Source organism: Molossus molossus, unplaced genomic scaffold (assembly GCF_014108415.1).
Source record: "Molossus molossus isolate mMolMol1 unplaced genomic scaffold, mMolMol1.p scaffold_m16_p_2, whole genome shotgun sequence".
In the NCBI taxonomy this organism is placed as follows: domain Eukaryota; kingdom Metazoa; phylum Chordata; class Mammalia; order Chiroptera; family Molossidae; genus Molossus; species Molossus molossus.
The window spans coordinates 43,617,962-43,642,031 of NW_023425355.1; the positions used below are offsets into that span (position 1 = coordinate 43,617,962).

Consider the following 24,070-nt stretch of genomic DNA (forward strand, 5'->3'; position numbering starts at 1 on the left):
AATGGTCACAATTATTATGGAACTATGAAATCTAGGCAAAAATTTAAATAAACAAGAGAAGGCTTGGTGGAGAAAGAAGCACCTGCTTTGTAGTAAGAGAACACTGGGGCATTTCCAGTTGCCTGGCTACCATACCCCAACCTTCAGACCAGTAGCTGATTGTAGGATGACAGCCTGCACTCCTGGTCTTGTTGTTAGTGCCAGAAGGAATAATGCAGACCGTATTCTTAAAGAACTGAGCTTTTATTTTTAGACTTCTCTAGTGGATCCATAAATTACAGGCACCAGGACTTGCCTTTGTTTTTCCTGATTTAGAATATTCCTAGATCTCCAGTGATGTTTTGGGTGGGGTTTACCAGAAAAATTTAAAGATGTAAAAATTGTCTGCATCAGACTGGGATAAGAAACAATACTCCAGACAAGCAAGAGACAGGTTAAATGACCTGGAAAGGAAAAGGCTGGGAAAGTTGATATTTTTAGAAAAAAGACTATATTTTTATGGCATGCATGTACATCAGGAAATAGAGAAGGCCACATACATGATTGATGCATGCTTATAAAAAGTCTGAGAAGACACTATTCTTTCACATGTGTTTGAGCTAACTTTCAAATTCTGAGCCTTTGTTCAAGATAAAATTGAAGGCTAATAAAATTTAATAAACAGCCTCATTGTCATTGAAAGAGGGCCCACACACAGAATCAGTATGCAAAAACTTAGTACATTTTTCTTACTTTGCCTATAGGTGTTTAAGAAAACTGTCAATATACTAGATAACCATTAAGCTGGTAGAACACTAATTTCAGTGGCCACACAAGACAAAGAAAGCAGATTTCACAAAAGTAGTTTTAAAAGTTAGTAAATAAGCAGGTAAAATTAACCTACAAGTAGTAACAAGTAACCCCAGCACACGGGATAAATCTGATTTCCAGAGTTGCCACATGGACAAAGAACTAAAGAAAAACAGGAGAACAATGTCTCAGCAAATAAAGAATATAAATACAGAATCAGAATTATAAAAAGGAATCAAATAGAAATTTGGGGGCTGAAAACTACAATAGTTAAACTGAAAAATTTACTAGATTGCTTCAACAACAGAATTGAGCAGACAGAAGAAATAATAAGAGAACTTAAAGAGCCCTAGTCAGTTTGGCTCGGTGGTTAGAGCATCGGCCTGTGGTCCAGAGAGACCTGGGTTCGGTTCCCACTAAGGGCACGTACCTCAGTTGCAGTTTGTTCCCAGACCTGGTTGGTCGTGCAGGTGGCGGCCACTCAACGTGTCCCATTGACATTGATGTTTCTCTCTCTCTCCCTCTCTCTCTCTCTCTCTGTCTTCCTCTCTCTCCCTCCCACTCTATCTGAATAAAAAATGGAAAAATGTCCTCAGGTGAAGAAAAAAAAGGAGCACTTAAAGATAGTTCATTTGATATTATCACATCTGAGGAACAGAAAGAGAAAAAAAAGAAGAAAAATAAACAGCACCTGAGAGACATATGAGACACTAACAAGTTTACTGGCATACACATGATGGGAATGTCCAAAGGAGAGGAGAGAAAAAAAAAAAAATGAAGGGAAGAAAAAATATTTAAAGAAATAATGGCCATAACATTTTCAACGTTGAGGAAAGACATGAATCTACACATCTAAGAAGCTCAATGAACTCTAAGCACAAATTACTCCAAGAGATACACACCAAGACACATTATGTTCAAATTCACAAGGGCTCTTTAGCAAGATTAACAGTGAATTTCTCTTTAGAAACCACTTAGACCAGAAGATAGTAGGATGATATATTTAAAGTCCTTAACAAAAAAAAAAAAAAACAAAAAAAAGGAGACATTGAGATTTATGTGAACATTATTTTTAATATAGACAATTATATTGTATTATAATAATCAAACTTACTAATAAACTAAAACTTAATTATTCCAACTACAAAAATAAAGTATAATTATGTAACATGATAGAGGTGCTCATTATCACTACAATGGCAATTGTATTACAATATATAAATATATGAAATTAACATGTTTTACACCTTAAACTTACACAATATTATATGTAAAAGATATTTTAATTTTTAAAAAGCATTTCTCGGTAAACAAAAACTGAGGAATTTCATCACAAACATACCTGCCCTATAAGAAATGTTAAAGGGAGTCCATCAAAAGGAAATAAAAGGATATTAGACAGTAACTCAAAGGCATATAAAGAAATAAACAAAAAAATAGCTATATAAGTAAATATAAAATCCAGTATGTTTATATTATTGGTTTGTTATTCTCCTGCTGCTTTACTATGTCTTATAAAAGGGAAATGCATAAAATACTACATACAAATCTATGTTAATGAACACACAATGTTTAAAGATGTAATTTGTGACAATAATAAGGAGAAAGTACTGTTGAAACTAAGTTGGTATTAATTAACACTTTGTTGTTATAATGTTCAGGTGATAATTTTAATTTCCAAGTCAACTTAAGGGAAAAAATCTAAAATAATATACAGAATAAGAAACAAGAAGAAAATTAAATGGTACCCTGTAAAAATCAATTAATCATAAATAAAGACAGTAACAGAGGAATTTGAGGAAAATAATATATATCATATAGAAAATATCAAATGGTGAAAATAAGTACTATCTTAACTGTAATGATTTTAAATATGAAGGCATTACATTTTCCAGTTAAAAGGCTAAGATTAGCAGAATGGTTAAAAATACATAATGTCAGCCCAGCAAGTGTGGCTCAGTGGTTGAGCATTGACCCATGCACCAAGAGGTCACCAGTTCAATTCCTGGTCAGGACCAATTCCCCAGTAGGGGACATGCAGAAAGCAGCCAATCGATGTTTTATCTCAGCAATGTTTCTATATCTCTCTCCCTCTCCTTTCCTCTCTCTCTAAAATCAATAAAGAAAAAAATTAAAATAAAATACATAATGTTAGAATGAATTTTTTAATATTCTTTCTCTATACACTGTCATTAAGAGACTCGTTTCAGATCCAAAGTTACAAATATGTTGAAAGTAAAAAGATGAAAAGATATTGTATGCAAATAGTAACCAGAAAGAGCTGGGTGGCTATAGTTCTGACAAAATAGAACTGAAGACAAAAATTGTTGTGAGAGACAAAGAAAGACATTATATATTGATAAAAGTCTCAAATCACCAAGAGGTGTAACAGTTATAAATATATATGTATCTAACAACAAAGACCAAATATATAGGAAGCAAAAATAAAGGGAGAAAAGAAAGATCTATAATAATACTTGAAGACACTACCCTATATTTAATAATGTATAGAACAATTAAATAGAGAATCAATAGTGAAATAGAAGACTTGAACAATACTATAAAGCAAATAATCTTAACATACACATATAAAACATGGAGAGACCTGGAAAGTATTATCCTAAGTGAAATAAGCCAAGCAGAAAAAGACAAATACCATATGATCTCACTTATATACGGAATATAATGAACATAACAGTCTGAGGAATACGGTAGACCCAGAAACATGGAAGTAGGGCAGAGACTGACATCCCTCAGAAGAGGGGGTGGGGAGGTGTAAAGAGATAAACTACAGAACTTATTTGCATGTATGCATAACCAATGGACATGGACAACAAAGCCGGGGACGGGGTGGGGGGAGGAGGAGGGCAATGGGGTAAAGAAAGAGAAACATCTGTAACAAAAATAAATAAATAATAAAATTCCAAAAGTCATGGGCAACTCATAAAAAACAAAACAAATAAACAAACAAAAACATCTTATTTAACATCAGCAAAGACACAATAAACAGTACAAGAAGATGTCTGTGGGCATGACCGGAAGGAGGGTCAGTGTGTGAGAGAGTGAGCTAGTGTGTGAGAGAGTGTGAGTGAACATGAAGGTGGATGACCAAACCCAAGCAGTGCAGAGCCTCAGAGAAGAAGGTTCCTGTGCTGTGGACAGGAGCAGCCTTCTACCACAGTAAGTGGCTCTTCAGGGCACTTCTCACTGCGCCACCTGGAGGTTCCACCATTTGGGAACATCCCGAGTCTTCCCTGGGAAGAGCCAGTGAGAGAAGTTAAGGCATAGGAACCTGAGCCCACCAGCACACCTGGCACTATCAGAGCAGTGGACACTCTGTATCATAACAGACCTGTGATTCCAAAATGGTGGCAGAATAAATGGAAGCTACACAGACCATTTCCCAGAACAAACTGGAATTACAACAAAAATAAAGACAAATCATCAGGAAAATGCAACAGAAAAGCAGCTTGAAGGATCAAATAACCAGGAACACTGACTAAATCCTGGTAGACTTGCGGAGATGGGAGAGAGGGGCTGGGAGCCCACAGTCGGCAGTGGCCTTAGCTGGCAGCAGCGGCCTTGGCCAAGAGCGGCGGCCTTGGCTGTGAGCAGTGCCCTCGGGTTAAACTCCCAAGCAGCTCTAAAGCACAGAGCTGGGACAGAGGTTAAAATACCATGAGCCACTTAACATGGGCTCCAGCAGAGGGAGGGAACACTGGACTTGAACTGTGTGGGGTCACTCAGGATTTGGAGGGCACTCAGAGCTTTTGCTGAGTTGCAGCCACACAAAACTGTGGTCATCTTACATGACACAAGACTGTGGTCATCTTCCCAGGGCTCTGGGGAGAGGTGGTGGCCCCTTCTTGGGAGATTCAACGCCACCATGTGGCCATTAAAATGCTAATTGAGGCCCATTAATAACCAGCATCTGCCCCAACCTCCAGAAATGTCCTTATGCTGAGCACCTGAGGGAGTTATTCATTCAACTGAGAAGCCAAGGTTCTTCAGGTAACCACCAATGATAGCCTACAGGCAAAAGGTTAGAGGACAACTGTACCATACCCTTGGATATCAATTTTAAACAGGAAAGTAAGACATGAAAGTGGTGTGTAACGTAGGTTTTCCCAGGCTCATTCCAAACACAGGAGAGGGAACCACAAACAGCAGAATACCAACACACACGGGGAAAAATTTAGAGGCTCCAAAGCCCACTGTGATAGCGAAAATGGTGCAACACAGAAACAAAAGCCAAATAAAAGAACAACAGAACTCTACCGAAGAGGAGGTAAATGAGATGCAGTTAAGCAAGTTAACAGAACAAGAATTCAGAGCCATGATCATGAGGAAGCTCAACAGCATATGTAAGGACATGAGCACCATGAGTAAAGACATAGAAATGTTGAAAATCAACCAGTTGGAAATTAAAAACAACCATGAAGAAAGGGAGAATAACATAGCAAAAATAAAGAACACATTGGAAGGTCTAAATAGCAGAGTAGAGGAAGCTGAGGACCAGATCAGTTAATTAGAAGATAGCATACAAAAAATGAACCAATCAGAAAACCAAAAGGAAATAAGCAATAAAAAACAGAAAGACAGCTTAAGATAACAGTGGAACAAATGGAAATGTAATGACATTCACATCATAGGAATCCTCAAAGAAGAAGAAAATGAGAAAGGGTTAAAGAATATATTTGAAGAAATAGTGACAAAAACATTTTGTAACTTGTTGAAATAAGAAGGCATTCAAGTTCAAGAAGCAAAGAGAGCCCCAAGTAAGAAGATCCCAAACAGGCCCACACCAAGACACATAGTAATCAAACTGCCAACAATTAAAGACAAAGAGAAAATTCTAAAAGCAGCAAGAGAGAAGCAACAGGTTACCTACAAAGGAAACCCCATAATGCTCTCAGCTGACTTCTCAACAGAAACGCTGCAGGCCAGAAAGGAATAGCATGAGGTAATCAAGGTCATTAAAAACAAGGATCTGAATTCAAGACTACTCTACCCAGCAAGGCTATCATTCAAAATAGAAGGTCAAATAAAGAGCTTTCCAGACAAAAAAAAAAAAAAAAAACTAAGGGAATATATTAACACCAAACCAGCAGCGCAAGATATGTTAAAAGGACTGCTGTAATTAGTAGAAGAAATAGGAAGAAAAATAGAACCACACTAAACAAAAATAGCAATAAACAAATATATATCAATAATCATATTAAATGTAAATGGAATGAACGCTGCAATAAAAAGACACAGAGAAGCTGATTGGATAAGAAAGCATGACTCATCTATATGTTGTTAACAAGAGACCCACCTCACAACAAAAGACTCACATAGGTTGAAAATGAAGACCTGGAAAAAAATCTTCCATGCAAACGGAAAAAAAAAAAAAAAAAAAAAAAAAAAGCTGGGGTAGCAATACTCATATCTGATCAAATAGATTTCAAAATGAAGGACATAACTAGAGAAAAAGAAGGCCACTACATAATATCGAAAGGATCTATCCAACAGGAAGATATAACCTTGATAAACATATATGCACCAAATATAGGAGCACCAAAATATATTAATCTTCTGGAGGACTTTAAAGGAGAAATCAATAGCAATACAATCATAGCAGGGGACTTCAACACCCCGCTGACATCACTGGATAGATCCTCTAGACAAAAAATTATCAAGGAAACAGAAAATCTAAATGAAGCACTAGAAAAAAATGGATTTCATAGATATCTACAGAGAATTACACCCCAAAACTACAGAATTCACATACTTCTCAAGTGCACATGGGGCATTCTAAAAAATAGACCACATGTTAGGACACAAATTAGTCTCTACAAGTTCAAGAAGACTGAAATCATATCAAAATCTTCTCAGATCACAATGGCATGAAACTAGAAATCTATGCAACAAGAAAATGCAAAGACATTTGAACACATGGAAGCTAAATAGGAGAGTAAGAAAGAAATTAAAAACGTCCTGGAAACCAATGAAAACGAACACACAACAACACAAAATCCATGGGATACAGCCAAACCAGTCTTGAGAGGGAACTTCACAGCAATACAGGCCTACCACAAGAAGCAAGAAAAATCTCTAATAGACTACCTAACCTCACAACTTAAAAAACTAGAAAGCAAACAAAGAGAAATCCCTAGAGCAAGTAGAAAGAAGAAAATATTAAAGATCAAAGCAGAAATAAATGACATAGAGACCAAAAAAACAATTCGAAGAATAAATGAAACAAATAGCTGGTTTTCTGAAACAATACACAAGATTGATGGAGACTTAGCTAGACTCACCAATAAACAAAGAGAGAGAACCCAAATATACAAAATCAGAAATTACAGAGGAGAAGTAACAACTGACACCACAGAAATACAAAAGATCATTAACAACCACTATGAAAAATTATATGGCAACAAATTCGACAATCTAAGCAAAATGAACAAATTTCTAGAAACACATAGTCTCCCAGAACTGAACTGGGAAGAGATAAAAAACTTGAACAGACCAATAACAAGAGAAGAAATTGAAGATATATTTAAGACTCCCAGCAAACAAAAGCCCAGGCCTGGATGGCTTCATGAGGGAGTTTTAGGAACATTCAAAAAAGAACTAACACCCATTCCCCTCAAACTATTTCAAAAAATTCAAGAAGAAGGAAGACTTCCAAACTCGTTTTATGAGGCCAGCATAATTCTAATTCCCAAACCAGATAAAGACATTACAAAGAAAGAAAACTATAGGCCAATATCCGTGATGAAAATAGACACTAAAATCCTGAACAAAATACTGGCAAATCGGATCCAGCAACACATGAAAAAAATTACTCATCATGACCAAGTTGGATTCATCCCAGGGATGCAAGGGTGGTACAATATTTGCAAATCAATAAATGTGATGCACCACATAAACAAAATGAAGGATAAAAACCACATGGTCATATCAATAGATGCTGGAAAAGCCTTTGACAAAACCCAGCATCCATTTCTGATAAAAGCGCTCAGCAATGTGAGAATAGAGGCATCATATCTCAACATAATAAAGGCCATATATGAAAGACCTACAGCCAACATCATACTCAATGGGCAGAAACTGAAAACATTTTCTTTAAGAACAGGAAGAAGACAGGGATGCCTACTTTTGCCACTCTTATTTAACATAGTATGGGAAGTCTTAGCCACAGCAATCAGAGAGGAGGAAAAAATAAAAGGGATCCAAATTGGAAAGGAGGAAATGAAAATGTCATTATTCGCAGATGACATGATACTATACCTAAAAAACACCAAAGAATCCATCAAAAATTTACTAGACTTAATAAATGAATTTTGCAAAGTAGCAGGATACAAAACGAATGTCAAGATATCGATGGCATTCTTATACAACAATGATGAACTCACAGAAAGAGAAACTAGGAAAACAATCCCATTTACCATTGCGGCAAAAAAAGTAAGTTACCTAGGAATAAACTAAACCAAAGAAATAAAGGACCTATTCACAGAAAACTAAGGGTCATTGAAAAAAGAAATAGAGCAAGATACAAAAAAAGTGGAAGCACATACCCTGTTCATGGATTGGAAGAATTAATATCATTAAAATATCCATGCTACCCAAAGCAATCTATAGATTCAATACAATTTGCATCAAATACCAATGAAATACTTCACAGAACTACAACAAATACTTGAAAAGTTCATATGGAACCAAAAGAGACCTTGAATAGACACAGCAATCTTGAAAAAGAAGAACAATGTAGGAGAGATTTCATTACCAGATTTCAGGGTATACTACAAAACCACTGTAATGAAAACAGCCTTGGTACTGCCACATGAACAGGCATATAAACCAGTGGAACAGAACAGAGTACCCAGAATGGAACCAAGGCAATATGTTCAATTAATATTTGACAAAGGTGGCAAGAGGATATAGTGGAGTAAAGACAGCCTCTTTAATAAATGGTGTCAGGGAAATTGGAAGCCATATACAAAAAAATAAATAAATAAATAAAACTAGACCATCAACTTACACCCTACACATAATAAACTCAAAATGAATAAAAGACTTAAATGTGACTCATGAATCCATAAAAATCCTAGAAGAAAATGTAGGCAACAAAATGTCAGACATCATACGCAGCAGAATTTTCACTGACCTATCACCTAAGGCAATAGAAACAAAGAAGAAAATGAGCACATAAGACTACATCAAACTCAAAAGCTTCTGAACAGCAAAGGATACAATCATGAAAATGGAAAGGCTACCCACTGCATGGGAGAGCATATTGCCAATGATATATCAGGTAAGGGGTTAATTTCCAAAATATATAGAGTGCTCATACAACTCAACAAAAGGAAGACAAAGAACCCAATTACAAAATGGGCAGAGGAACTAAATACACACCTCTCCAAACAGGACATACAAATGGCTAAGAGACATATGAAGAAATGCTCAACGTCACTAATCATCAGAGAAATACACATTTAAACAACAATAAGGTATCACCTCACACCTGTCAGAATGGCCACCATTAACAAATCATCAAACAAAAAGTGTTGGCGAGGGTGTGGAGAAAAGGGGACTCTAGTACACTGCTGGTGGATACTGGTGCAGACACTGGTGCAGACACTGTGGAAAACATTATGGTGTTACCTCAAAAAATTAAAAATTGAACTTCCATTTGACCCAGTGATCCCACTTCTAGGAATATACCCTATGAAACCTGAAACACCAATCAGAAAGAATATATGTACCCCTATGTTTGTAGCAGCACTATTCACAAGATCTGGAAACAGCCCAAATGTTTATTAGTAGACAAATAGATTAAAAAAAATAAAAAATGCCCTGGTACATGTACACAATGGAGTACTATGCAGCTGTAAGAAAAGAAGGTCTCTTATCCTTTTAGACAACATGGAGAGACCTGGAAAGTGTCATCCTAAGCAAAGCAAGCCAAACAGAAAAAGACAAGTATCATATGATTGCACTTATTTGTAGAATATAATGAACATAACAGTCTGAGATATGGGGTAGCCCCATATATGTGGAAGTGGGGTACAGATGGACTATCCCCGAAGAGGGGGTGGGAGGAGGTAAACCACATAACTTATATGCATGTATGCATGAACAGCGGACATGAACAACAAAGCTGGGGAGAGAGTGAGGAGGGATGGAGAGGTGGGAATCAGTGGGAAACAAAGGAGAAACATCTGTAAGAAAAATAATTTAATTAAATAAAACAAACAAAAAAAAACAGACCCGGCACAGTAGTGGAGCTGCCAAGGAAACCACACACAGCCTGGAGCCCAGCACCATCCTCGATAGTAGCAGCCCAATCAGAGTCAAAATATATCCCCCAGCAACAGAAGCTGGGGAGTAGGCATCCATCTGCAGGCAACAGAAGCACAGAACAGAAGCTGGGATCCATCCCCAAAAACTATAACAAAAGCTGAGCAGGAGTTGAGACCAATGGGGCAGCAGCACTCCCCAGCTGTCAGTTCTGCGACCCGGGCCTCCACAGAGACCTGTGTGGTCCAGCAGCTCACAAAAGCAGTGGACAGCCTGAGCTCTAGAGAGACTTTGTAATCCAGCTGCCTGCCCACTGGAACAGATGGGTGCAGGGGCACCAGAGAGGCCTGTGTTACACAGCAGGGACTGTGCAATGTAATTCCCTGAGGGACCTTCAGGATGCTGAAGCAACTGAGAGGTATGTGCAACCCGACAGCCCATAACATAGGAATAGAGCCCAGTCCCCAAAGGGACTGTGCGATCCTGTTACCCGTGGAACCTGTAGAATGCTGAAGCACCAAGAAGGCCTGTGTGACCTGGCTGCACACAAAATAAGCATAGAGAATGTGGAAAAGAAGAGGTGGATTGAATAGAAGCTACACAGATGATCTCCGAGGACCAAATGGGAATTACAACTAAAATAAAGACAAATCCTCAGAAAAAAGCAACAGAAAAGCAGCAGGATAGAACCATACTACCAGGGACACTGGTAAGATCTGCAGAGGCTTGGGAGGGTGGTGGGCTGGGAGCGCATAAACAGCAGCAGTCTGAGCTGTGAGCATCACCTTTGCGGAATAAAGGCCAAGCCCACTCCACAATGCAGAGAGCCTGGACAGACCTCTAAAAGAGCCAAAGTCACTTACCTGGGGGCTGCAGAAGAGGGAGGGCAGACTGTGCTGGTACTCTGTGGGGACACCCGGGATTTGGAGGGCACTCAAAGTTTTTGCGGAGTTGTGACCACAAAGGACGGTTGCCAGTGTGCTCCTTCCCAGAGCTGGGGGGAAAGCAGCAACCCCTCCCACTAAGAGATTTAGCCATTCCCAGGTGAGGCAAAAAGATGTAAATTGAGGCTCATTAACAACCAGCATCTATCGCACACTTTGGAAATTCTCTTAGGCAGAACACCCGGGCTACATTCCAAGGTACTGGGTAACTGAGACTAATAGCCACCAGGAAAAAGCTAGAGGATAACTGAACCTTTCCAGGGCTTGCAAATCTACCCTGGAAAGTAAGACTTGACAGTGATGTTTAACGTGAGCCGACCAGGCTCATCCAAACCCAGTAGAGGGAGACACAAACAGCAGAACACCAATACCCACAAAAAAAAAAAAAAAATTGGCAGGCTCCAAAACCCATGGAGATGGCCAAAATGCTGAAACAAAGAAAAAAAATCCCAAATGAGAAAACAAGAGAACTCTATCTAAGAGTTCTGAGATTAATGAAATGCAACTAAGCACATTATCAGAGGCAGTGTTCAGAGACATGAGTTTGAGGAAGCTCAACACCATGGTAAAGGATATCAGCACCATGAGTAAAGATATAGAAACATTGAAAACCAACCAAATGCAAATGAAGAATGACATAGCAGAAATTAAGAACACTTTGGAAAGAGTAACCAGCAGAGTAGAGGAAGCTGAGGACTGAACCATTGAAATAGAAGACAGGGTAGAAAAAATCAACCAATCAGAAAACCAAAAGGAAAAAAAAACAACAATTAAAAAACAAGAAGACAGCTTAAGAGAACTGTGGGACAACTGTAAACATAATAACATTCACATCATAGGAGTCCCTGTAGAGGAAGAAAATGGGCAAGGGTTAGAGAATATATTTGAAAAAATAGTCACAGAAAACTTTCCTAACTTGGTTAAGGAAAAAGGCATTCAAGTTCAAGAAGCACAGAGAGCACCAAGGAAGAAGAACCCAAACAGGCCCACACTAAGACACATAGTAATCAAATTACTAAAAATTAAAGACAAAGAGACAATCCTAAAGGCAGCAAGAGATAAGCAACAGTTTACCTACAAAGGAAACCCCATAAGGCTCTCAGCTGAATTCTCAACAGAAATACTACAAGCCAGAAGGGCTTGGCATGAAGTATTCAAAGTCATGGAAAACAAGGATCTGAATCCAAGACTACTCTATCAAGCAAGGCTATCATTCAAAATAGAAGGTAAAATAAAGAGCTTTCCAGACCAAAAAAAAAAAAAAAAAAAGGCTAAGGGAATATATTAATACCAAAGAGGCAGTGCAAGATATGCTAAAGGAACTGCTGTAATTTGTACAAGAAATAGGAAAAAAAATAGAGCCACACTAAACAAAAATGGCAATAAATAAGAACATATAAATTATCACCTTCAATGTGAATGCTTTGAATGCTCTGATAAAAAGACACAGAGTAGCTGACTGGATAAGAAAGCACTACTGACATATGTGTTGTTAACAAGAGACCCACCTCACAACAAAAGACTCACATAGGTTGAAAGTGAAGGGATGGAAAAACATCTTTCAAGCAAATGAAAAGCAAAAACAAGGTGGGGTAGCAATACTCATATCTGAAAAAGTAGATTTCAAAATGAAAGCCATAACTAAAGACAAGGAAGGTCACTATATAATATTGAAAGGATCTATCCAAAAGGAAGATATAACTTTGGTAAACATATATGCACCCAATATAGGAACACAAACATATATTAAAAATCTTCTGGAAGACTTCAAAAAAATTCAACAGCAATCCCATCAAAGCAGATAACTTCATCACCATGCTGAAATCACTGGATAGATCATCTAGACAAAAAAATTAATCAGGAAACACAAACCCTAAATGAAGTGCTAGATCAAATGGATTTAATAGATATCTACAGAGAATTACACTCCTAATCCGCAGAATTTACATTTTTCTCAAGTGCACATGGGACATTCTCAAAGAGAGGCCACATGTTAGGACACAAAATAAGTATCTACAAGTTCAAAAAATTGAAATCATATAGAGCATCTTCTCAGATCTCAAAGGCATTCAATAAGAACATGCAACATTTGAAAACATGGAGGCTAAATAGCATGGTATTAAAAAATGAATGGGATACAAAAGAGATCAAGGAAGAAATTAAAAACTTCCTGGAAACCAATGAAAATGAACACACCACAACAAAAAATTATGGGATGCAGCAAAAGCAGTTCCGAGAGGAAATTTCATAGCACTACAGGCCTACCTCAAAAAGCAAGAAATATTTCTAATAGACTATTTAACCTCACAACTTAAACAACTAGAAAGTAAACAAAAAGAAAATCCCAGAGCAAGTATAAGGAAGGAAATAGTAAAGACCAGAGCAGAAATAAATGATATGGAGACCAAAAAAAAACACAAAAAAACAAACAAACAAACCAATACACATGATTAATAAAACAAAGAGCTGGTTCTTTGAAAAGATAAACAAGATTGATGGACCCTTAGATAGATTCACCAAGAAACAATGAGGAAGAAGCGAAATACACAAAATCAGAAATGAAAGAGGAGAAATAATAACTGACACCACAGAAATATAAAGGATTGTTAACAAATACTGTGAACAATTATACAGTGACAAATTTGACAATCTAAGTGAAATGGATAAATTCCTCGAAATACATAGTCCCTTAGAACTGGACTGAGAAAACATAGAAAACTTGAACAGACCAAAAACAACAAAAGGAATTGAAGATGCAATCAAGACTCTTCCAGCAAATAAAGCCCAGGCCCAGACAGCTTCACAGGGGAATTTTATCAAACATTCAAAGAAGAACTAATACTCATTCACCAAAAATTATTTCAAAAACTTTAAGAATAAAACTGTCAAACTTGTTTTATGAGGCCAGCATAATTCTAATTCCAAAACCAGAAAAAGACTACAAAGAATGGAAACTACAGGCCAATATCCCTGATGAACATAGTTGCCAAAATACTGAACAAAATACTAGCAAATCAAATCCAGCAATACATCAAAATAATTATTCACCATGAACAAGTGGTATTTATTCCAGGGATGCAAGGCTTGTACACTATTCACAAATTAATAAATGTGATACACCATATAAACAAAATGAAAGATAAGAATCATATGATCATATCAATAGATGCAGAAAAAAGCATTCGACAACATCTAGCACCCTTTTCTGATAATAATGCTCAGCAATCTGGGATTAGAGGAATCGTATTTTAACATAATAAAGGCCATAAATGAACGACCTACAGCCAAGATCATACTCAATGAGCAAAAATTGAAAGCATTTCCCTTAAGAACAGGAACAAGACAAGGATGTCCACTTTCTCCACTCTTATATAACATAGTACTGGAAGTCTTAGCCACAGCAATCAGACTGGAAGAAAACTTAAAAAGGATCCAAATTGGAAAGGAGGAACTGAAACTGTCATTATTCACAGATGACATGATACTATACATAGAAAACCCCAAAGACTCCATTAAAAATTTACTAGACTTAATAAATAAATTTGGCAAAGTAGCAGGTTACAAAATTAACATCAAGAAATTCATAACAGAAAGATGGCAGTGGGCAAGACCAGAGGGAGGGTGAATGTGTGAGAGAGTGAGCTAGTGTGTGAGAGAGTGTGAGTGGACGTAAATGTGGATGACCAAACCCAAGTGGTGTAGAGCCATGGAGCAGAAGGTTCCTATGCAGTGGATGGGAGCAGTGGCTACCAAGGTAATCAGCACTTCAGAGTACTTTTCCCTGGGCCCTGGGGGAGTCCCACTATTTTGGAAGAACCTGGGTCTTCCATGGGAGCAGGCAGTGGGAGCAGCTAGAGCCCAGCAACCTGAGCCCACCAGCACACCTGGCACCATCGAACCAATAGACACTCTGTGTCAACACAGACCTGTGCACAGTAGTGGAACTACCAAGGTGCTGGTCATGGAAGCCTTGGACAGCCTGGAGCCCAGCACCATCCCCCATATTAGCAGTTCGATGAAAGTCCAGATATACCCCCAGTAACAGAGGCTGGGGAGCAGAAATCCATGACCAGGCCACGGAAGCACAGATGAGAAAATGAGAGCCATCCCCAAAATCTACAGAAAAAGCTGAGCAGGAGATGAGCCCCATGGGGCATCAGCAGTCCCTAGCTACCAAAGTGGGACCTGGGGATCCATAGAGGCCTGTGTGCTCTAGTAGCTCACAAGTCCAGTGGGAAGCCAGAGCCCCAGAAAGACTGGTGTGATCCAGCTGCCTGCCTGCGGAAACAGCAAGGTGTGGGGGCACCAGAGAGGCCTGTGCTACCCAGCAGGGACTGTGTGATCTACTTACCCATGAGACCTGTAGGGTGCTTCAGCACCAGAGAGGCCCATGTGACGCATCAGGGACTGTGCCATCCAATAACTCATGGGACATGCTGGGTGCTGAAGCACCATAGAGGCCTGTGCCACCCAGCAGGGACTGTGCATTCTAGTTACCCACAGAGTTTGTGGGATGCTGAAGCACCAGAGAGGCCTGTGCAACCCAGCAGCCCATTACATAGGCATAGAGGCAGGTCCCCAGAGGGACTGTGCCATCCAGTTACCTGCGGAATCTTCAGGGAGTGGGGGCACCAGAAAAAAAATGTGTGACTCAGCTGCGCACAAGATAGGCTTAGAGGATGTGAAAAAGAGGGTGGAGTGAATAGAAGACACTCAGAAGATCTCCCAGAACTAAATGGAAATTACAACTAAAATAAAGACAAATCTTCAGAAAAAAAGCAACAGAAAAGCAGCAGGACAGGACTATAAAATCATGGAAACTGGTAGGACCTGCGGAGGCACAAGAGGGTGGTGGGCTGGGAGCCCACAGACAGCAACAGTCTTAGCTGTGAGCAGCAACCTTGGTGAATAAAGACCAAGCCCAATCAACAGCCCAGAGAGCCAGGACAGAGCACTAAAATAGAAAGAGCCACTAACATGGGGCCTACGGCAGAGGGAGGGCAGAATGAAATAAAACTCTGTGGGGACACTTGGGATTTGGAGGGCACTCAGAATTTTTGCTGAGTTGAAGCCACAAAGGATGGTGGCCACTGTGCTCCTTTCCAGAGCTGTGAAGAAAAGTAGCAGCCCCCACCTCCCCCACTAAGAGATTCAGCCTTTCCCAGGTGAGGCAAAGAAGTGCAAATTGAGGCTCATTAACAGCCAGCATCTATCCCACCCTCTGGAAATCCTCTTAGGCAGAACACCAAGGCTACATTCCAAGGCACTGAGTAACTGAGACTACTAGTAACCAAGAAAAAGCTAGAGGATAACTGAACCTTTCCAGGGCTTGCAAATCTACCTAGGAAAGACCTGACAGAGGTGTTCAATTTGGGCCAACCTAGGCTCATCAAAACACAGTAGAAGGAGTCACAAACAGCAGAACACCAACACCCACAAGAAAAATCTGTCATGCGCCAAAACCCGCGGAGATAGCCAAAATGGTGAAACAAAGAAAAAAATCCCAAGTGAAAGAATAAGAGAACTCTATCAAAGATGAGATCAATGAAATGCAGCTAAGCAAATTATCAGAGGCAGAGTTCTGAGCCATGATCTTGAGGAAGCTCAACAGCATGAGAAAGGACATCAGCACCATGAGTAAAGATATAGAACCATTGAAAACCAACCAAGGGGAAATAAAGAATGACATAGCAGAAATTGAGAACACATTGGAAAGACTAACCAGCAGAGTAGAGGAAGCTGAGGACCGAACCATTGAAATAGAAGACAGGGTAGAAAAAATCAACCAATCAGAAAACCAAAAGGAAAAAAAAAAAAAAAAAAAACTATTAACAAACAGGAATACAGCTTAAGAGAACTGTGGGACAACTGTAAACATAATAACATTCACATCATAGGAGTCCCTGTAGAGGAAGAAAATGGGCAAGGGTTAGAGAATATATTTGAAAAAATAGTCACAGAAAACTTTCCTAACTTGTTGAAATAAGAAGGCATTCAAGTTCAAGAAGCACAGAGAGCCCCAAGTAAAAAGAACCCAAACAGGCCCACACCAAGACACATAGTTATTAAAATGCCAAAAAGTAATGACAAAGAGAGAATCCTAAAAGCAGCAAGAGATAAACACCATGTTAATTGACCTGTCCCGCAGGTCCAGCAACAAGGACTCTAGAGGGGGAGTGAGGATGTGGAGGGACAAGAGACACAAGAAATGGAGACAAGACAGGGTTCTGATCAAGTCTCGTTTATTCGGGGGGAGTTCGCACATTATATAGGGTGAGAAAGACAGGAAATACCAAGAATTCCAATTAACAGGTTACTAGGCAACTAAACTGCAGTGAGAATTCCTCACTAGATAAGCAGTACCAGGGAGTACCACAGAAGGAGCAAAGGTCAGCAAAGACTGGCTGGTTGAGTAAATGACTGCCTAGAGAGGAGTACAGAGAAACGTATGCATAGATATCCTACCTCAGAGCAGGAGATGGCAGAGCAAATTCTAACAAAATGGATACCATGCAAAAAGTCTCCCACAGTTAATTACAAAGGAAACCACATAAGGCTCTCAGCTGACTTCTCAACAGAAACACTACAGCCCAGAAGAGAGTAGCATGAAGTAATCAAAGTCATGAAAAAGAAGTATCTGAATCCAAGACTATTCTATCCAGCAAGGTTATCATTCAAAATAGGTCAAATAAAGAGCTTTCCAGACCAAAAAAAAAAAAGCTAAGGGAATATATTAACACCAAACCAGTTGTGCAAGATATGATTAAAAAAAAACAACTGCTGTAATTAGTACAAAAAATAGGAAGAAAAATAGAACCACACTAAACAAAAATGTCAACAAATAAGTATATATTAATAATCACCTGAAATGTGAATAATTTGAATGCTCTGATAAAAAGACACAGACTAGCTGGCTGGATAATAAACATGACTCACATATAAGTTGTCTACAAGAGACCCACCTCACAACAAAAGACTCACATAGGTTGAAAGTGAAGGGATGAAAAAATATCATTTAAGAAAATGGAAAGTAATTAAAAGCTGGGTTAGCAATACTCATATCTGCCAAAGTAGATTTCAAAATGAAGGCCATAATTAGAGACAAAGAAGGCCACTACATAATATTGAAAGAATCTTTCCAAAAGGATCTATCCAATTAATGAAGATATAACCTTGGTAATCATATATGCACCCAATATAGGAGCACCAACATATATTAAAAACTTTGGAGGACTTTAAGGAGAAATTGACAGCAATACAATCATAGCAAGGGACTTCAACACCCTGCTGACACCACTGGATAGATCTTCTAGACAAAAAATTAATTAGAAAACACAGACTCTAAATGAAGCACTAGATCGAATGGATTATAGATACCTACAGAGAATTACACCTTTAAACTGCAGAATTCACATTCTTCTCAAGTGCACCATAGGACATTCTCAAAGATAGACAACATGTTAGGACACAAACTAAGTCTCTACAAGTTCAAGAAGATTGAAATCATATCAAACATCTTCTCAGATCACAATGGCATGATACTAGAAATCAACTGCAACAATAACATGCAAAAAAATTTGAACACGTGGAGGCTAAATAGCATATGAACATAGCTGAACAATGAATGGGTTACCATGGAAATCAAGAAAGAAATAAAAAACTTCTTGGTAACCAATGAAAATGAACACACAACAACTTAAAATCTATTGGATGCAGCAAAAGCAGTTCTAAGAGGGAAGTTCATAGCACTACAGGCCGACCTCAGAAGCAAGAACAATTTCTATCAGACTGTATAACCTCACAACTTAAAGAACTAGAAAACAAACAAAAAGAAAATGTCAGAGCAAGTAGAAGACAGGAAATAGTAAAGAACAGAGCAGAAATAAATGACATGGAGACCAAAAAAACAATTCAAAGGATCAATGAAACAAAGAACTGGTTCTTCGAAAGGATAAATAAGATTGTTGGACCCTTAGCTAGACTCACCAAGAAACAGAGAGAGAGAACCCAAATACACAAAATCAGAAATTAAAGAGGAGAAATAATAACTGAACCACAGAAATATAAAAGATTGTTAACAAATATTATGAACAATTATACTGCAACAAATTTGACAATCTAAGCAAAATAGACCAATTTCTAGAAACACATAGTGTCCCAAAACTGAACTGGGAAGAGATAGAAAACTAGAACAGAACAATAACAACAAAAGAAATTGAAGATGTAATCAAGACTCTCCCAGCAAACAAAAGCCCAGGCCCGGACCGCTTCACGGGGGAGTTTTACCAAACATTCAAAACAGAACTAACACCCATTCTTCTCAAACTATTACAAAAAAATCAAGAAGAAGAAAAATTTCAAAACTTGTGTTATGAGACCAGCATAATTCTAATTTCAAAGTCAGAAAAAGGCACTACCATTGCAGCAAAAAAACAAAGATACCTAGGAATAAACTTACCCAAAGAAATAAACAACCTATTTGCAGAAAACTACAGATCATTGAAAAAAGAAATAGATGAAGATATAAAAAAGTGGAGGCACATTCCTTGTTCATGATTGGGAAGAATTAACATCATTAAAATGTCCATACTACCCAAAGCAATCTAGAGATTCGATGCAATCCCCATCAAAATACCAACGACATACTTCACAGAACTTGAACAAATACTTAAAAAGTTCATATGGAACTAAAATAAACCCCAACAGCTACAGCAATCTTGAAAAAAATAACAAAATTGGAAGGACTATGTTACCAGATTTCAGGTTATACTACAAAGCCATTGTAATCAAAACTGCCTGGTACTGGCACAAGAACAGGCAGATAGATCAATGGAACAGAATAGTGAACCCAGAAATAGACCCAAGGTAATATTCTCAATTAATATCTGACAAAGTTGGTAAGGGCATACAATGGAGTAAAGACAGCCTCTTTAATAAATGGTGTTGGGAAAATTGGACAGCTACATGCAAAAAATGACACTAGACCATCAACATACACCATATACAAAAATAAACTCAAAGTGGATAACAGACTTAAAAGTGATTCATTAATTTATAAAAATTCTGGGAGAAAATGTAGGCAATATTTCGGACATCAAACGCAACAGAATTTTCACTGATACATCACCTAAGACAACAGAAAAAAAGGAGAAAATGAACACATGGGACTACATCAAACTCAAAAGCTTCTGCACAGCAAAAGAAACAATCACCAAAATGGAATGTCAACTCACTGTATGGGAGAGCATAATTGCCAATGATACATCAGATAAGGGGTTAATTTCCAAAATATATAGTGTTCATACAACTGAACAAAAGGAAGACAAAGATCCCAATTATAAAATGGGCAGAGGAACTAAATAGATACCTCTCCAAAAATGACCAACAAATAGCCAAGAGACATATGAAGAAATGCTCAACATCACTAATAATCACAGAGATGCAAATTAAAACAACAATGAGGTATCACCTCACACCTGTCAGAATGGCCGCCATCAACAAATCATCAAACAAGTGTTGGTGAAGGTGTGCAGAAAAGGGGACTCTAGTACACTGCTAGCGGGAATGCAGACTGGTACAGCCACTATGGAAAACAATATGGTGTTAGGTCTAAAAATTAAAAATTGAATTTCCATTTGGTCCAGGATTCCCTCTTCTAAGAATATACCCTACGAAATCTGAAACATCAAGCAGAAAGGGTATATGTACCCCTGTGTTCGTAGCAGCACTATTCACAATAGCTAAGCTATGGATACAGCCCAAGTGTCCATCAGTAGACGAATGGATAAAAAAGCAGTGGTACATATACACAATGGAGTACTATGCAGCTGTAAGAAAGAAAGAGCTCTTATTTTTTGCGACGACATGGAGGGACCTGGAGAGTATTATCCTAAGCGAAACAAGCCAAACAGAAAAAGAGAAGTATTATATGATCTCACTTATTTGTGGAATATAATAAACATAACAGTCTGAGGAATGGGGTTGTCTCAGAGACGTAGAAGTGGGGTACAGACTGAGCATCCCCAGAACAGGGCATGGTGGTGGAGAGATAAACCAGAGAACTTATATGCATGTGTGCATGAACAATGGACATGGACAACAAAGCTTGGGACACCGTAGAGAAGGAGTAGGAGGGGGGAATCAGTGAGGAAAAGGGAAAAACTTCTGTAACAAAAATAAATTAATTAATTTAAAAAAACATCAACAGTAGAAAAGGCATTTTTCTCAAGTGCACATGGAACATTCTCTGGAATAGACCATATATTAGGCCTCAAAAAAGCATAACAAATTTCAAGTAACATTTTTATTCAAAGTATCTTCTCCACAATGGAATTAAACCAGAAATTAACAACATAGGACTGACAAATGCATAAATATGTAAAAATTAAACATCACACTCACTATTAAGTAATCAATGTTTCAACTAAGAAGTTACAAATGAAATTAGAAAATATTTTGAAAAGAGTAAAATGAAAACTTAAACAAAATTTATGGGATGTAACAAAAATAATGCTCAGAAGTAAATAATCTAAATTTAGATTTCAAGAGACTAGAAAATAAAAACAAAACCCAAACTAGTCAAAGAAAGGAAATGGTAAAGATTAAAGTGGAAAGACAAAAAATAGAGAATAGAAAAAAGAAAACAAAGATAATTAAGAAGACAATAAGTTGGTTCTTTGGGAAGTCAACACACGTAATAATCTTTTAACTAGAATGACTGAGAAAAAAAAAAGGAGAAGACACAATACATTAAATTATAAATGAAAGTCTGTGTGAGGTTTTATTACTAACCCTAATGAAATTAAAGTGATTATAAAAGAATACATTGAACAATTGTATTCCAATAAATCGGATAACATGAACGAAATCGATAAATTCCTAGAAACACACTAACTACCAAAAGTGACTCAGGAGAAATAGAGAATCTAATGAGTCTGATACCAATAAAGATATTGAATCAGTAATAAAAAAAAAAAAAAACTTCCAACAGCCCTGACTGGTGTGGCTCAGTTGTTTGAGTGTCAGCCCATGCATCAAAGGGTCTTGGGTTCGATTCCCAGTCAAGGGCACTGTACCTGGGGTGCAATTTAGATCCCTGCTCCTGGTGGGGGCATGTGCAGGAGGCAACCAATCAATGTGTCTCTCTCACATAATGTCTCTCTCTCTCTCTCTCTCTCTCTCCCCCCTCCCTCCCCTCCACCCTTCCACTATTGCAAAAGAAAGAAAGAAAGAAAGAAAGAAAGAAAGAAAGAAAGAAAGAAAGAAAGAAAGAAAGAAAGAAAGAGTATGCTCAGTTGAAGATTAACCAAAACAAAACAAAAAATTTTAAGAAAAAACCCTTCCAACAAAGTTGAGGACCTGAGGGCTTCACTGGAAAATTTTTCCAGACATTTAAAGAAGAATTAATACCAATTTTTCTCCAACTTCTACAAAATAGAAGATAAGAAAACACTTTGTAATTTATTTTATGAGATCAGAATTATCCAAAAACTTAAAGCCAGATAATGACATACAAGAAAATATAAACCAATATCATTTATAAATATAGATGCAAAAATCTTAAACAAAATACTAACCAACTAAATCCAGCATCATATTATACACTATGACCAAATGAGATGTATCTCAGGAATAAAGGGCAGTTCAACATACAAAAATCAATCAATATAATGCATCACAGTAATAGAATAAAAATTTTACACAATCATCTCAATTAATGCCGAAAAAGCATTTAAGAAAATATGTCACTCTTTTGTGATAAAGATACTCAACAAACTAATAATAGAAGGAAACTGTCTCAGTAATAAAGGACATTTATGGACAACCCACAGCTAATGTACGACTCAATCATAAAAGAATGAAAGATTTCCCTTTCATGTCAAGAAAAAGAGAAGGCCCTGGCCAGATAGTTCAGTTGGTTGGAGCATTATCCCAATATGCCAGGTTGTGTTTGAACCTTGATCAGGGCACATACAGAAAACAACCTATGAATGCATAATTAGGTGGAAAAAAATTAATGTTTCTCTCTCTCTCTCTCTGCCTTTCTGTCTCTCTAAAATCAATAAATGTTTTTAAATTAAAAATAAGAGAGAGAGATGCCCTGGCCGATTTGGCTCAGCGGTTGGAGCGTCGGCCTGCGGTACAGAGAGACCCGGGTTCGGTTCCCGCTAAGGGCATGTACCTCGGTTGCAGTTTGTCCTCGGCCCTGGTTGGTCGTGTGGGTGGCAGCCACTCGATGTGTCCCTTCACATCGATGTTTCTCTCTCTCTCTCTTCCTCTCTCTCCCTCCCGCTCTATCTGAACAAAAAAAAAAAAAAAGGAAAAATGTCCTCGGGTGAGGATAAAAATAAATAAATAAATAAATAAATAAGAGAGAGAGGATGCCTGCTTTTTTTTTTTTTTATCCTTACCCGAGGATATTTTTCCATTTTTTTGTACAGATAGAGTGGGAGGGAGAGAGAGGAAGGGAGAGAGACAGAGAGAAACATCGACGTGAAGGGACACATCGAGTGGCTGCCACCCGCACGACCAACCAGGGCCGGGGACAAACTGCAACCGAGGTACATGCCCTTAGCGGGAACCGAACCCAGGTCTCTCTGGACCGCAGGCCGACGCTCCAACCGCTGAGCCAAATTGGCCAGGGCGCTTTTTTTGTTTTTTAATTTCTATTCAATGTTGTATTGGAAATTCTATCTAGAGCAATTAAGCAAGCAAGAAAATAAAAGGCAGAGGAAAATTGGGAAAAAAAAATATCTCTATTTGCAGACCACATGATCTTATATAGGGAAAATCCTATAGAATTCATGCACAAAAATAGAGATCTAATAAAAGAATTCAGCAAAGTTGCAGAACACAAGATTAACACATGAAAATCAGTTATAGATCTACACAGTAATAATGACAACCCATTAAGTAAGAAAACTATTGCATTTATAAGACCATCAAAAATTATCTCAAATAAGAGCATTAGTCATAAAAAGGGACAAAGTACTGGTACAAGCTACAAAATGGATGAATCTCAAAAGAGTATGCTAAGTGAAAGAAGCCAG

At 37.9% G+C, this 24,070-nt stretch overlaps 1 protein-coding gene across 1 annotated transcript in view; it reads left to right on the forward strand.

Annotated features, from left to right (window-relative positions):
* HTR2C (5-hydroxytryptamine receptor 2C) overlaps nt 1-24,070 on the forward strand; it is a 258,368-nt gene that overhangs the window by 143,382 nt on the left and 90,916 nt on the right. The gene's annotated exons all lie outside the window — the stretch shown is intronic.